This window comes from Colias philodice, chromosome 11 (assembly GCF_061535455.1).
Source record: "Colias philodice isolate Cphi_HAF_F1 chromosome 11, ilColPhil1 Martin Lab GWU primary, whole genome shotgun sequence".
In the NCBI taxonomy this organism is placed as follows: Eukaryota; Metazoa; Arthropoda; class Insecta; order Lepidoptera; family Pieridae; genus Colias; species Colias philodice.
In genome coordinates, this window is record NC_143096.1 from 899,670 (window position 1) to 916,021 (window position 16,352).

Below are 16,352 nucleotides of genomic sequence, written 5' to 3' on the forward strand. Positions count from 1 at the left end.
TCGTGTTGCAGGTTTTTATGTAATTGAAGTGTTATTTAAGCTAGATATTATTAGAAAAAATCTATGGAAGTGGGATCCTAAAATAGAACTGTAGTAGTAAATTATAAAAAAAATGGTAGGTGCTATTTAACGAACCAAAATTTATTTCATAAAAAATGACGTATGGCAGAAAAAAAATATTTTTCAAAATTATAAGTACATATTATACTCTTATTTGTTTGTTATTATTCTATGCCTATACAAACAAATTTGATAACTTTCAGAACAATATGAAGATAAAAGTAAAATATAAGGCACTAAAAGTTACTTTGATCATTATCCTCTGTTTATCTCACAAAACACGGTGCTAGAAAAAACTCCAACGATTATGATTGCAATAAATATGTTTTATATGTGGCATAAAAAATGATACCTTCAGAGTCGGCGTAACCCTCGAGTGTATGGATGAGATTGCGAATAATGCTATTAACACAGACGCTTCTTCTCAAATTGATATCCTTAACGTTGGAACTGGAACCGAAAACGAACTCTATGTACAAGCTGATAAAGTTGCAAATAGAATGAAAACTATAGAAGTTAATACTCCTGCTCGTGGTAAAGAAAAAGCTACTTTAGTACAGAAAGAAAAGGTTGATATTAGTTAGCAAATAGTGGTTAATAGAAATGAAAAGAAGTCTCAAATGAGGTCTGTTCAGTAGTGGGTAACGATAATAAGATGGGCGCAGACGTTAAAGGAAAGCCATTTGTCAGATTTTTACCATTTTTTTGGCCATTCGTTTTCGCTTCATGAAAATCTGTTCCATTTATTTTCGGCGAGCGTTAATGAGATTTTTTTGATTTAATGAGCAAAATCCGTAATGATATTATTGTCTTTAGACTTGTCGGAGGTGAAATGTTATGAATAAATCGTTATTTGTATGAAAGAATGGTCAATACGCTGAAAGAAAAAAAAAATACATATGAAAAGATTTGAGAAGATTAAAATTGCCTTTATTTTATTGCACCATTTTGTTTTGTATTTTTTAATGGAAAACTTTAAAAAACGCCTGTCCAATATTACAAATCTATAAAGGGATATAAAATTATGAATGTTTTAATATACCTATTCATTCTAAATTATTGATTACTTTCAAATTAAAGCAAGCCAATTTATACCACTCATTGTGACTAACGTTACAACCCATTCAGTTTCCAATACATTCTCAACTATTCAAATTTTTAACTCAATTTCAATATAAATCGGTTATCACAATGAATTGTTCTTATCTAGTGATGTTTAGTGATAAGTAATTGGTGGCGCGTGTTTCGGTTTATCGAACACGTGACTGAGGGTTGATAATTTCGCAACACTGAGTTATTGGAACGTATTTGGTATTAGTAATCTGTATAAATAGTGTGACATTTAACTGTAGTTCTCTTCATTTAGTCTTTTGATGGAACTTCTACGGTCTACCTTTGGTTGATATCTTTTCTCTGAGTAGTTTAAAATCATAGGTTTTATCACTGAATAAAATATAACTGTTAAGTCCCATCAAAAATAGTATCTGTAATATTCAGTACCTAACACAACAAAATGTTTTATTATTATGTTCTAGTAACCTAATAGGTACCTATCTGACAATTTTACTGGATGATTTACTATTTCTGAATTAGTTGATGGCCCATGGCTACACAAAACTATACGACCTTTTCTACCATCTAATATTCTATCCAAATAGCTTTAAATAACATCTATGTAAAACTCAAACATTACCTTTGATACAGTGTGGCAGTAATTATATCGTTAATCTATGCTACAATTTGATACCACCGCTTGAGATGCCTTGTTTTCAATTGTTGAAAGAAAATTAAATTCAAGAAAATTATCCTCGTGATATGACCACGAGGATAATTTTCTTGAATTGGAATAATTACAGGAAGTCAACACCTTATTCATAACATCTTCAAGACCAAAATTCCATCCAAAATTAGCAGTCCCAATATTTCTTTCTTACAAGAGCAGCCATTTTTCTTTAGCTACTAGAACAATAACAATCCTCAGAACAGTCAAAGCTGTAACAAGTTACTCCGTGACTGATGATGCCAAGTCAAAGGTCACATCTGCAACTTTGATTGGCGTGTCTATCGGTTGCCGTGACAACGGAGACAGATTAGTTGCGAGTTAATATTCTTTAGTGTCTGGGGACAGTAGTTGATTGAGTTCCGAGTATGGATGGGTTGGCGTTCACAGTTGTAGTGCTTTGTTTTGTGAAAGTTTGTCTTTTGTGTATTGTGGAAGATTGAAGGTACAGGAGGAACGATTATGTTAATTAATTTTGGTGTCATAACAGATCAATTGATGGAGGTATCGTTTTTTTGGAAATAGTTTTACTGTGGCTTAAAATTTCTAAGCTACTTTACTTATGACTCTTTTCATTTGGTTTTGATAAAATTTTGTTTATCTGCTGCTTCAATCTAAAAATTATTTGTTGTCATAAATAAGTATTTCTTGTGACTGATAAAAACTAAGAAAAAGTATGCATTGCCTCATCATCATGTTTAAATTACATCAGGATCACATTAAAGTCGATTTAATAAATGGTGTTCATTTATTTAAAACATTGTGTTGAAAACCTATCTAGCATTAGCCTAATGATACCTATCTAGCAAGATTAATATGTGCATCTTCACGGCATTATAAAACAAATACTTAGGTATGTTACGAAATTAACTAAAACTAATTAATTTAAACAACCAGTAAAGTAACATAGTCAACATCATAAACCATTATTAATCTGTTAATCCACAATACCACCTGCATTAACATCATATTAAAATATGTTTAGCCTAACCATAAATGTATTGAAAACTAATACCAAAATACCATATGTCGTGTTGATTTTAATAATACTTGTTCCTTCTAAATGCCCTTTTATAACGTTCCTTGATTTGCAATTTTTATCTCTATCCCCTGATACTAAGAATTAAATTCGTCTAACTCTTGCATGGTATTGGTTTGTTGCACTATTGAATTGAGATAATCATTAGCCGCGTCCAGACCGGGTGAGCGCGGCTCGCGAGCCGCGCTCAGACTTCCTGCTCGCGAGCCGTGGCACCAGAGCTATTTGTGAAAAGTTCCGAGCCGCGCTCGCGAGCCAAGGTGAGCCGGTTTGAGCATTCAGTTTATCTCCGTATAACGATGGAATACCACGTTTTATTAGCTGCTGCGGCGCTTGTGTTGTCTGGATATATCATAAAAAAAAGAAAAAAGAAACAAAAAATCTGGATTAAAAAATTGTACCAAAACCGAAACCAATACGGTAACAGTTTGTTAAAGGAACAGGAACTCGCTTGTTTTTATTTAAATGATCTAGCCGCGTCCAGACCGACCGAGCGCGGCTCGCGAGTCCCGCTCGCGAGCCAATAGTTCGGCCGGTGTGGACGGCGCTCGGGCTTCCTCGGGCGCACGTTGGCTCGGCCGAGCGCCGCTCAGCCCCGAGCCATGCGTTGTCGGTTTTTGGCGATGCTCAAAGGCGGCTCAGTCCGAGCGGCTCGCCCGGTGTGGACGGACATAACGACGCTCGCGAGCCAGAATCAAAAATGGATAAAGAAGACAGTATTCGCTAAATACAACTTTACGGAAGCTTCAAAATGTTATGGGATTCGAAAGATCCAGATCATTTAAATAAAAACAAGCGAGTTCCTGTTCCTTTAACAAACTGTTACCGTATTGGTTTCGGTTTTGGTACAATTTTTTAATCCAGATTTTTTGTTTCTTTTTTCTTTTTTTTATGATATATCCAGACAACACAAGCGCCGCAGCAGCTAATAAAACGTGGTTTTCCATCGTTATACGGAGATAAACTGAATGCTCAAACCGGCTCACCTTGGCTCGCGAGCGCGGCTCGGAACTTTTCACAAATAGCTCTGGTGCCACGGCTCGCGAGCAGGAAGTCTGAGCGCGGCTCGCGAGCCGCGCTCAGCCGGTCTGGACGCGGCTATTCCCTTTCAATTCTGGATCAGCTATCCTGTTAATCGTTCATAATTGTGCTACACGACATTGGACTTTATGAGATTACTGTCAATGTTCAAAATTGATTGTCATCGTCATTTACAATTTTTGTATGTAGTTAGCAAAATTTAAAAATTGTTCTGAAGAGATATTACACAATTTTGAACTGTATGCAGCTCTGTACTAAGGATTTAATTTGGGTTACAATACCATTTTGTATTTGGAATAGTTATAGGATTTTGTACCTAGTTGCATTGATATACAGTTCAATCTTTTTTACTTATCTAAACACATGGAAAAATCATAAAGCTTAGGATTTCTATACATGAACCATTAAGTTCGTCGTATCTTTCATCGGCTGATTTCTTAAATTAAGTAGAACTGCTACCTACCACATTACTAACTACATATAGGTATATAGATGAGCAAAAGAAATTTGATTTGATTTACAGACGAAAATTCCCTTATCCCCATAAATTTTTAATCACATCATCCACCTTACCAGACACCTTTTCTACAATAAAAGCATCTACGAAAGAAAAGCCGCGTTCAAACCGATAATTCATAAAGCCCTTACACACTTGTTTATAAAGTTCAGTACCATATGGTATAAAAGCCAGGACAATTCGCCCCCATGCCCCATACTGGCCTATTACCATATGTGACACGTTAAACGCTTTGAATAGAATCGTATTGAAGTAGACACTATTATTTTTATGCAGTCTATTATTTAAAAACTTTATTGGATGAAAAAAGTGTATTAAAAAGTTTGAAGAAGGAGCGCTGAGAAATCTGAGCGTACTTAGTTAAGATGGAAATTTAATCTTCCTTAAAAAGTAAGATAAATAGAAGAGCTGCTAATATTTTTTAACTGTAGGTATTGGTAAAAGGGAAATATACGTTAGAGCGGGTGAATATTCACGCTACTTTATTTGCTCCAAATATTTAAAAACTGATTTGTAGTATTTTGTTAAATAAGTATGAATAATATTATATCAAGACCAAAAAGCTACTTAAGTAAATGAAGGTGGTATAGCTATCACATGTTAGATATACATTATGTTTAATTGTTTACCATTCACCATACTTTTAATGGAAAAATGAAGCAGAGCATTTCCTATGTACTGTGTGACTGTAAAGTGTGACTGTAAAGTCTTCTCTCTTATTAGAATAATTTATTTCCTCTTATTTGCTATTCATCATCAGGATCATCAGTTTTTTGCCAAACATATGTTTAGTATGAAATTCCTACATTCCATAATATCCAACATTTCTCTATAAGTCCAATATACGCTATTAAACATAAACATAGTATACTAGCGGTCCGCCCCGGCTTCGCCCGTGGTACATAATATTTACGTTTTCTCTACATAAGAACCATCCTTGTACTTCAAGGAATATAATAAAAAAAGAATTATCGAAATCGGTTCAGCCGTTCTCGAGTTATGCGCTTACCAACACATTTTGCGATTCATTTTTATATATAAGATGTACCTATGGAAAATAGCATAACAATTGAAATTTGTTCCTACATTAACCTGATTAGCTGTTAATATGGTTTTTGGATAAGTACCCAGTTGTCAGCTCGTAATGTTCATTGAGTACTCGCAAATAAATAGTGAGCGAATGCTTCGCTATAATGCATATTGTATTATTTGAGGGGAGCGATCAGCGACTGACATGCTTTGATACTTGAAAACGAAAATTATACTTATATTTTATAGACAGATCTATCATGTTGGATTTCTATGATTTTGCTATTAACAATAGATAACTATTATCTATTATTCTTTAGTCACAGAAATTATTTCACTATAAAACTAGTACATACGTACCGAAATATTTTAAAAACATCATACCTATAGATCAATATCAATATTGCTAATAGTAACATTCCAAATATTTGATCAAATTATTTGTCTTTTTACCTAGGTGTTTTATTTGTGCTCTTGTATTTTGAAAAATATCAAAATATGTTTTTTTATTTAACTTCTACCACATTTATGTTATGATACATATTGAAACCAAACAAAAATTTACAAAAAATACAATTTTACTTTGCAACTATCAAGACTATCAATCGCTACTACACAGCAGAATCACGCAACATATGCGCCCGCGGTTCCAGCATCCGAACAGACGGACAGACGGACAAACTATTATCTGTTTGTAATCAGACCTCCACTTTGATGTGGAGCACTCGCTGCGATTCAATTATTTCATATTGTATGATAAATGTATGGAGATATTCAATATTTTTGTTAGTGTCTACATTTTGTCTGAAAAAGTAGTTTTTTTTTAATTATATATAAGTACTTTGTGTGTTTATGTTTGGGAGGATTGGATATATTAAATCTAAATAATTCATTGTAGTTAATTTATACCAAATGTTTAAAAACCAACTGCTAAAGCCTAAAAATTATGGGAGCGTTTCCTTTCTTTTTACTCCTAGTCGTTTTCGTCATTGCAGCATTTAGACTTGTAACTGTAACAAAAAATAAATCATCACTATAATTTCAAATTTTACGCTTTACCTATCAACAATTATTATTCCCAGAACCGTATAAAATATAAAGACAGAACCCTGTAGCGCCGTACCAAAAAAACAGTAGGTAGGTACTCGGTACTAAAGACAACAATTCCTCTTAGTACAGTTCAAATAAAAATACCACTAAAATACATACGCAATTCGATGGGCATTTATTCACCATATGTACCTTTGGGCTTAGCGGCCTCATGGGACAAGGGCACAGCTAATGAAAACGGCTCGCAAGGGTGCATAGATGCATAACAGTTTGTCAAATTGAGCATTGTCTGTATCGATTGCGAAAAAGTATTGAGCTATCGTTCACTAGAAACAGTATTATCAACTCTAAACTCAATCTGAATCACTCTCAATACTTCAATTTTCTTGAAATTGAAACTCCAGCAGGCCTGCATTCTACGTTTCTTTTTAGCGCCTCTATAGAATCGTTATCTAATATGGCAATTACTAATTAGGTAGGTATTGCCCGTCGGGAAAGAATCTACAAAGAATAGACATCACAATCGTCAGGCACATCACAAACTGTAAACAAACAATGTTTGGTACATATTTGATCATTAACGACAAGACTGGCCAACGGATATAAGGCCGAAATTAAAATAAAAATATAGACACACTGATGCATCTTTCGTAGCCTCGAACTTTTTCCTTAAAAACAGCCACAAAAACGATAGTATTTTCGTTCGACTTGAAACCGCATTCAACCCTAAGCTCGTAACCAGTGCTCTATCGGCCATATGTCGCGAAAAATTTCGCTGTAATTGCATTAACTTACCCTAAGCTGAGTGCCCCAACTTTTAATTACGACGTCCCACTTAGACATATGTGGTGCAAGAATAGGGGCTCCAGTGTCAAACGTTTTAAAAACATCCACCAGTTTATATTTTTTAGAGCTTCGTGGTTATGACGCCTGATCATGTTTGGGAGGTTGAGTTTTTTTTGCTATTGTCTGTAAAGTAACTGGCAATATACCTTACAATTTTTTTGTAATTTCTTTTGCGATGAAAAACTCTGTGAAAACACGAAAAAAGTTGCAAATTTCTACAATTAGGTACATTAAAGAAGGAATAAGTGTCATTTTTTAGATTAAAGATTCATTGGACTGATTTCATTCCTACTAATTCTTCTAATTCTAATTACTTGTTTTTCAATTTCAATCCAAATTTCCGAAACGGTTTTTAGGATATCACTAACCAACAGGCAATAACCATTAAAGCGATTATTGCTTTGATGGTTAGTGATCACGCGTAACTTCTCATTTCTTTCTTGCGTCCAAAATAACAAAACGACAACACTTTTATTAAAAGTAAAACACCACAATCAAGGTAATCGACCCTCCAACAAAACGCCACTACGTACACATCCTGTAATCCTAAATTTATAAAGCAAAAATTAAAAGAAAACACCCTCGTTGCTACAATGGCCGGCACTTACTCACGGCTTCCTTCCCAGTTATACCATTGTTTGGTTTTTTCCACAACTTTTTCTCTCTTCATTTGTTTCGAACAATTTTTCAGAAGCAGGATTTCTTGAACCCATATTTCAAACTCATATTGTCCCCGATTCTCATTTGTTGAAAGAATCTTTTACATTTTTAGGTACGATTTTTAAGGTACGGTTAATTTATTCTTGGAAAGTTTGTTCAGTTTCTTTGGAAGAAGAGTGTTTAAATTAGAACAACAATAATTTCATCGTGAATATGAAATAAAATAATGTCTTTTTCAGTCCCTTCAACAAGCTTAATAGCGTCCAGGTTACGAATGATTTCTGCTCTTAACTCAACTACCAATTTTCTTACTTTTATGATTCCATTGTCAAATATGTAAATTAGCGCCATCGCTACATTGAAATTTAGCTAACAGTGCACTCTTACCGCAATGCTTTAAAAAATACAACGAAAAACTTGAAGCACGGAACACACAAACAAAAAAATGATCAATATATCTTTCGAGACCCATTGACTACAAATGCACAGATTCAAATTAATTCCCGAACACAAAACGTACAAAGGAATAACCCTCAAATGAATGGTAGCTCATTTCATATTCAGAATCTAGTCGGTCGGTCCGTCTGGCCGCTATGATTTATGAACTATTTTTTTGTTAATTTCGCCTCAAATTTCGCCACTGCCAAGATTCTTTCGTAGCCAAGTTTATAACGGAGCATATTGGTAAATTTTAGTTTGCTTCGGCATTCTGCTGGTGTGACTTGAATTATGATTATTCTTGTTTAGGTATATTAAATTATTTTGATATCAAACAACGAATAGATTTCATTAAATATAATTTTACATCACAATACGTTACATATACCAAATAATGAAAACAATATAATAAATTCACTATTAACCTGTTCCACAATACAGTATACACTGCATCTAATAATAATACATCTACATAGTACATACATCCAAATTGAGATACCCTTCACAAACCACTTCTAAAAAAGCTCCATCATTCACCCAAACCATGTCGCTAAAAAGCGAGAAACATTTGACATTTAAAAGATAATTTAGCGCGGAACATTAGCGGCGCACTAAATGTTAAATGTTTCAATGTTACGACCTCGCTGTCGGCTCTGAAGGGTTAATTCGACGGAAATGTTCGGGACAGTGTTTGTTGAAAAATATTCATTTAGTTTGGGGTTAGGATTCTGAATTTGGACAAAGGTACAAATATGTCAAGAAAATCATAAAAATAGTCGTGTGTGTGTGTAAACATGCTTGAGTGACTTTTGGGATAATTATGGGATTGTCATCGTCCTTTAGGACAAAAATCCCTTAATAAAAAATATAAAAAAAAATCAATTAATTAAGTATGCTGTCTACTTAATGTGTATACTTAATGAATTTTTTACGTTTGCATTGTTTCATTTGCATATTAATTTAATATTTTAACATGACAAAAAAAGGATATTAGATACTCATTTCTTGAATTAAATGTAACAAGATTGTTTTTTTTTATTGAATTGAATAGTATATTGAATCTAACTTGCTGACATACAAAACAGCGCATCCCAATTAACAAATAAATACTAGTATTACGTGGTGTTACATAAAACACACAATAGTATCGTACAAACAGTGGGAACAATGACAAACCCTTCACCGCTGACTGACTATCTCAAACATAACGCGAACAAATCGTCCACTGTCCTTTACCACTAATTAAACTAAATGGCCTAGAAACAAGATTGCATTATTGTCTCAAAACGACTACCCCTCTCTTTCTACCCTACAGACTAGTTCATACACCTATCTCGTTCTTGCTAAACGTCAAGCGACTCATTATGCTAAATATCCGTTTTGCTCCGTAGTGGAAAGATCTCGGATAAGGCGGTTTTTTCATTCCATTCTTTTACTTGACAGTTGGTATATGGACTTAGATTGAGATTACGGAATTAGGTCGTTATAATTACGGGAGATTTTTAAATAGGTTTTTTCTATTTTACGCCTGAGCATTATTATGCTATTATCGACTTATGGTAGGTACTCGAAATTGGAAAATGCGAAAAATATTGCATTGCTTGAGCATCATATTATGCAGGTAATTGTTTTTTTTTTTTGTAAATACATATTAATTGTCATAGAAATCAATTTGGGCAAACTAACACTTCATTTTTTACCATGCTGATAACGAATATAAATCTATACTAATATTATAAAGCTGAAGAGTTTGTTTGTTTGTTTGTTTGTTTGAACGCGCTAATCTCGGGAACTACTGGTCCGATTTGAAAAATTCTTTCGGTGTTAGATAGCTCATTTATCGAGGAAGGCTATAGGCTATATACCATCACGCTACGACCAAGAGGAGCCACGGGGGTGAAACCGCGCGGAGCGGCTAGTTTTCATATGAAATTTAAAGAACTCATGTAATTTTAACCACAAAGAAATTTTTACACAGCTGAAATCTGAATCTATGACAATATTTTAATTTATAACCTTTCAAAACAACTATTTTATTAAAAAATGTTGATTCAAAACTAAACTCACCATTCATCGATTGCACTCACATATTGGAATACCACCATTTTAATAAATCGCGCGGGAAAAAGAACTTATTACATTACTGACTCTCCATTAGTTGGATATGAATTGTTTTAAACATACCGTATGAAGCCCGAAAGCGCTGTAATGAAGTGATTAATCAAATTAATATTATGAAGGCAAAAGCAGTATATATGTATAACATTTGTGTAATAACTATGTGCATTTACAATTTATTAGAGTGAAATAAAAAAAAATATAAATAATTACAATGATGACATGGCAATAAAAAATAAAAACGAATTGAAAAGCTTGTACTGGAAAAATAGACACTTTTTGCGATTTGTAGTGTTGTTAATATTTAGCTACTATGAACACAATAAATTACATTATTTTTTGAAACATGTAATTGAATAGGATTTTTGGCCTTAGAGAAGAATATACATAAATATAGATAGAGAACTGATAAAGACTGAAAAAGACAATTTGAGCATTTCATTTGAACATGAAATATGTTCAAATGAAATGCTACAATTAATAAATAACGCATTTTACGTTAAAATTTTCAGTAACATAATTTCCTAATAAAATTCGCATATGCATCCCCAAACAACAGAATCTATGGCACACATAGCACAATAAGCAAAAAGTGCAAAACATTGAAACGAAAGGGTGCTTCTAATTTAAATTTATGTAATGTTAGATCGGATCGCGCTTAGCTGAATGCCTTTAGCGATAGAGATTTTTCAATGATTTATACTGCAGGGGTACTAATGATTTCGTTTAGATTGGTTAATGTTTAAAATTTAAATGTAAATAGATTTGTTTTCTGTGGGTTTGTGCGATCAGGAGCTGCGAGGATCTTTGGTGCAAAAGTAAGTCATTAGTCGGATAAAAATAGATTCTTTACTTATTTACTTACATTACTATTATATTGTTGATGAATGATGTACCTATGTAGTGATGACGAATAGAGGATGGGTGGATGGGTGAATGTTTGTAACACAAGTCACAACATACATTTCATTTTGGAAAACATTCGTAACGAAAAATCATTATTTGAGCTTATTTTAAGCTCTTTACCGACATTTAAAAATGATATATAAGTATATAGGTACTCCAAATTTTGTCGCATGGAACCTACACACTGACATCTAGTCATTATATCGTCCAATAACACATTATAATCCTTAAAAACATTTATATCAATATCTGCCATTTTAAAATTAAATTATAACCGCACAATAACAATAATTCAGGAACATTTCAATTCCCCACAAGAATATATATGAGGCCATTCGAGTGGAAACTGTTCTCGAATCGATATCGAGTTTAAATCGAAATCGAATGCAAATCGATCCATAACGTTTATTATATTTACAACTGTTCTGTTTTGAAAAGGAATTTTATAATAGCTATTGTTGTAGTGAAACTAGTTAACGTTAATGGTATCATTAAACTAAAATTATAAAGGGAAATATTAAGAATCTGTAAGGGGGAGGGGGTGAAGGGTGACAGAGAAATGCAGATTGATACTACAGTATTTATTGAGTGAACGTAACTACAGACTATTGACAATAATAACTGTGATGCGCGCCGTGCTATCAAGGTGAATCCCAACAGGGGTGGAAGTCCACTATGATAACAACGGGAATATCTGGGTACTTGACACTAAAACGTCTCAACAAAGGTGAAAGCGTATAGCGTGCGTGTATCCAGGCCCTAACCTGAACGGAACCCAAACAAACATTTGTATGCGACCGAAGGTCACTATTCTTAGTGAGATAAACGATAGCGAGATCTAAATATCGTGATACGACAGCTGGCGCCATCTAGTTGTGAGTGCGGTCAACTTGCATACATTGTGTTACAGATTCTCCCCCTCTGTCCATGAAGTCGACCCGACGAGTAGGACAGGAACAGGAATGTAGCTTTATTGACGATTCTTGCGTGGTCTTCCTCTAGGTCTAGAAGCCTTGGTCGTTATAACTTTAGCGTCTGTGGTTTGCTTCTTAGGCCTTCCTCTTTTCTAATAGGTAGAGTGGGTTCTGGCACTACGGCATCTTCAGAACGATATCTCGTTAAAGCCGAGGCATGATACACACCAACAGGTGTATTGGAATCGGTGCTTGCTAATCCAAAGGAGTGTTCAGTTTCACTCTCCCCCTGCACCAAAACTGCACCGAAAGCGTAGCTACTAGCGTCAGTTTTAATTGTATACGGTACGATTCGTTTTCCATTGCCAACAGGCATTTTCTTGGTCAGACGAGTAAGTGGTTCGGCAATCTTAGCGAAAGCAGGAATGAACCTTCTGTACCATGAACACATTCGTACAAAACTTAATAAGTGCTTCAAGTTTTTGACGGGCCTACTATTAGGCGTAAATATGTCAAGAAGCTTGTTAAGGTAAATTTTAATGTCTTTGACATCGATTGATTATAGATGACTGATTAATATCTCTGACTTCGATCGATTATAGATGAGGTGTTAGGGAAGAGATTACTCTCAAATTCACTTAACTCGCAGTCCTCATCATAACTCTTGAGACTAGTCATTGCATCTTCGTAGAGTGCATCTAAAAATGCGGAAGATCCGCCAGGGGACTCATCAAAGCGTCTCTTCCTGGGAGGAGGCGTCGGAATGGCTACCTTTATCAAAGGACCATATGGGCGTGGCATGCAGTCTTCGGTGTTACTTTCTTCGGGTAACGAGGGCGACAAGGAGATGTCGTCAGATGTGACTGTTGCAAGCTCGACGTTCCCAAACTTGACAAAACTCTCTGGGTAGAGTTCAAATTCCTGTGATGGATCTTCAAGGAAGTGCCATGTGCACTGCGGCAAGTTCATCACAATGTGAGCATCTTGAATAAATCCAACTCCAAGTAGGGTTTTATTCCTACGCGACTCAGGTAAAACCAACAGGGTTGTGAGGATTGTGCGATTGTTAATTTTTATTGGAGCCTGTGTTACTAAAACGTTTTGTCGTTTATGGACACCATCAGCCAACGTTATTCCGACTCCTAACTCCTTGAACACATATCCTTTCCTTCTGAGCTCGCAATATAACGAGTAGGACGCTATACTGGATTTGGCACAGCTATCAAGAAAGACAGCACCGGTAATTCCATCAATGTCGACATATACTACTGGCCGATCCCTGGTGTCAGCGGAAGTAGATATGGCGCAGAAACCAACATTCTGGTCGGGGCGCTGAGTTTTACTGGCGTGGCACGTCGGACAGTTGCTTCGCACTACTCCAGGAGCACCACAGCCGTAACAACTGAATTTTGGTGTCGATGGTGAAGGGAACTGGGTAACTGCTTCTTTAGCTTCAGTTTTCGTACCTTTTTGCGGTACGTTATCCCTGTCCCTTCGGGCACTTAACTTCTTACAGTTCTCTGCATTATGGCCAAAATTCTTGCAGAATCTGCATTTCATTTTACGTGTGGGGACTAGTCGGGCATCTAACTTGTGTTCAGTAGGCTCAACTTCAGTTGAACGAGAAACACCAACTTTCTCCTCAAGGACATGTTCAACCGCTTGAGCCGCCTTTAAAAGCTGGTTGAAGTTTCTGACCTCAGCTCGAGGAATCTTTTCGCGGATATCAAGGCGTAGCAAATGATAAATCATATCCAACTGCTGAGTTTCTGGATGGCCTGGACTAGGTAATTGAGAAAAGAGCAGTCGCTTGCGTCGTACAAAATCCTCAGTCAGTACTCCTGAGAGCTGTTTCTCTTGCATTATGTCGGAGTACAGCAGATATGGCTCACGAGTTGGCGCGAAGTTTTCGCGTAGGCGGGTTTCAAAGTCTGACCACGAAGTCACATCCTCCTTTACTCCTAACCACCAGACTCCTGCTTCACCCTTAAGCAGCAAGGGAAGTTCGTCTAGAGCAGTCTTGTCACCCATATCAGCGGAACGCTTAAAAATATTTATAGCAGACAGGAAGGCTTCAACTACTTCGGCATCCTTTACGCCATCATAATGGTAATTGCAATTTGTAAAAGACCCTTTCCTAACAGGTTGCGCGCCGGGAATCCTTTCCAAAAGCTGCTGAAATTGTTCTGGAGATAACATCTTCACAGATTTTTTCTGTACTTTAACCGTTGTAAGCCGTCCGGAGCGTGTGACGTAAGTAGGTTGGTTAAGTTTGTATGATTTTGTTATCTCAAACCCTCTTCCACTCATTAATTAATAATGTAGGTCGTCTTTCGTAGGCGTCGTAGCGCAGGCGAACGTTGTCTCGTAGATACTCTACAGATCTCGTAGCACGTCGTAGCACGGTGACGTCACGTCGACAGGCCTCACGTCAGGGCGCCAGTTGTAAGGGGGAGGGGGTGAAGGGTGACAGAGAAATGCAGATTGATACTACAGTATTTATTGAGTGAACGTAACTACAGACTATTGACAATAATAACTGTGATGCGCGCCGTGCTATCAAGGTGAATCCCAACAGGGGTGGAAGTCCACTATGATAACAACGGGAATATCTGGGTACTTGACACTAAAACGTCTCAACAAAGGTGAAAGCGTATAGCGTGCGTGTATCCAGGCCCTAACCTGAACGGAACCCAAACAAACATTTGTATGCGACCGAAGGTCACTATTCTTAGTGAGATAAACGATAGCGAGATCTAAATATCGTGATACGACAGCTGGCGCCATCTAGTTGTGAGTGCGGTCAACTTGCATACATTGTGTTACAAATCTTTTTTTTTATATTTCAGGTGCAAATGTTTTTCTTTATCAGGGCGTTGTTACTTGTAACTGGCATTGCTCAAGAATCATGCGATCTGAAATAAAACGGGTTTAAGCGAATAAAGGATGAAATCATTCACTTTAACTTGATGAAAATTGCATGAAAATCTAATTCTTAGCTTTGGAAACAGAGGATGAAAATTGAGACAAGAATAAATTAAGTACAAAAAAATTTGGAAAATCCAAAAGTGCACGCCTCATATTTTTTTTTTATAATTATTTATTAATTATTATTTTTGTTTATTTAATAACAATTAAACCACATCGAATCAGACCCTGAAAAATGAAAGGGTTCTATTCCTGAGCATACTTAAGCGTAAGAGAAAAAAAAAGTCTCGATTAGTAAAGTATTTCGGTCGCTATCGTGTTAACAAGAAAATCCTCCGCACATACAGACACACGGACGTCCAAGACAGAACTTTTTTAAACTGTTTTTTAACTAGTTTAAATAACAAAAATGACATCAAAAATATCATGAATGTTAAAAATAGTGTTTTTTCTTAATATGTGTGTGTACATGTATTATCTTACAAGTGCAATGTATGATACATAAAGACATTTTAAGTTTGAAAAATCAGATGTTTTGCGCGAAGTGACAGTATTACCCACCTCAACACTTCGCTTATGAGGCGTGCAATACGGACAGGCAATTGGCCTTTAATTTGGAAAATTTAAAATAAGAGTATCTGCATTCAGTGTATGTAAACATTTACTCGTGTATTCAGTGGTCAGAACACGTAACAAAAAACAAATTAATTGTATCTTCACATAGGCAAATTTAGTAGGTCCGCAATAAATATCAAATCTTGGTATTAAAGCCAGCTGCAAATCTGCTAATTCGCGACCGTCAGGTGTAAGGCCGCATGTGGTTCCCACTGTCTTGGACTTAGTTTACATAACCCCGATACTGTTATACAGGGTGTTTTAATTCTATGCAGTTTTAATTTGAATAAAATTATAAGTATGGACTGCTACTAACAATTTCTTTGGAGCTTTTAAGTTTGGGTGTGATAATAGCTTGGCTTGTATGGCTTCTATGTACTAAATTTAATCTAAATCGGTTTATTCATTTGC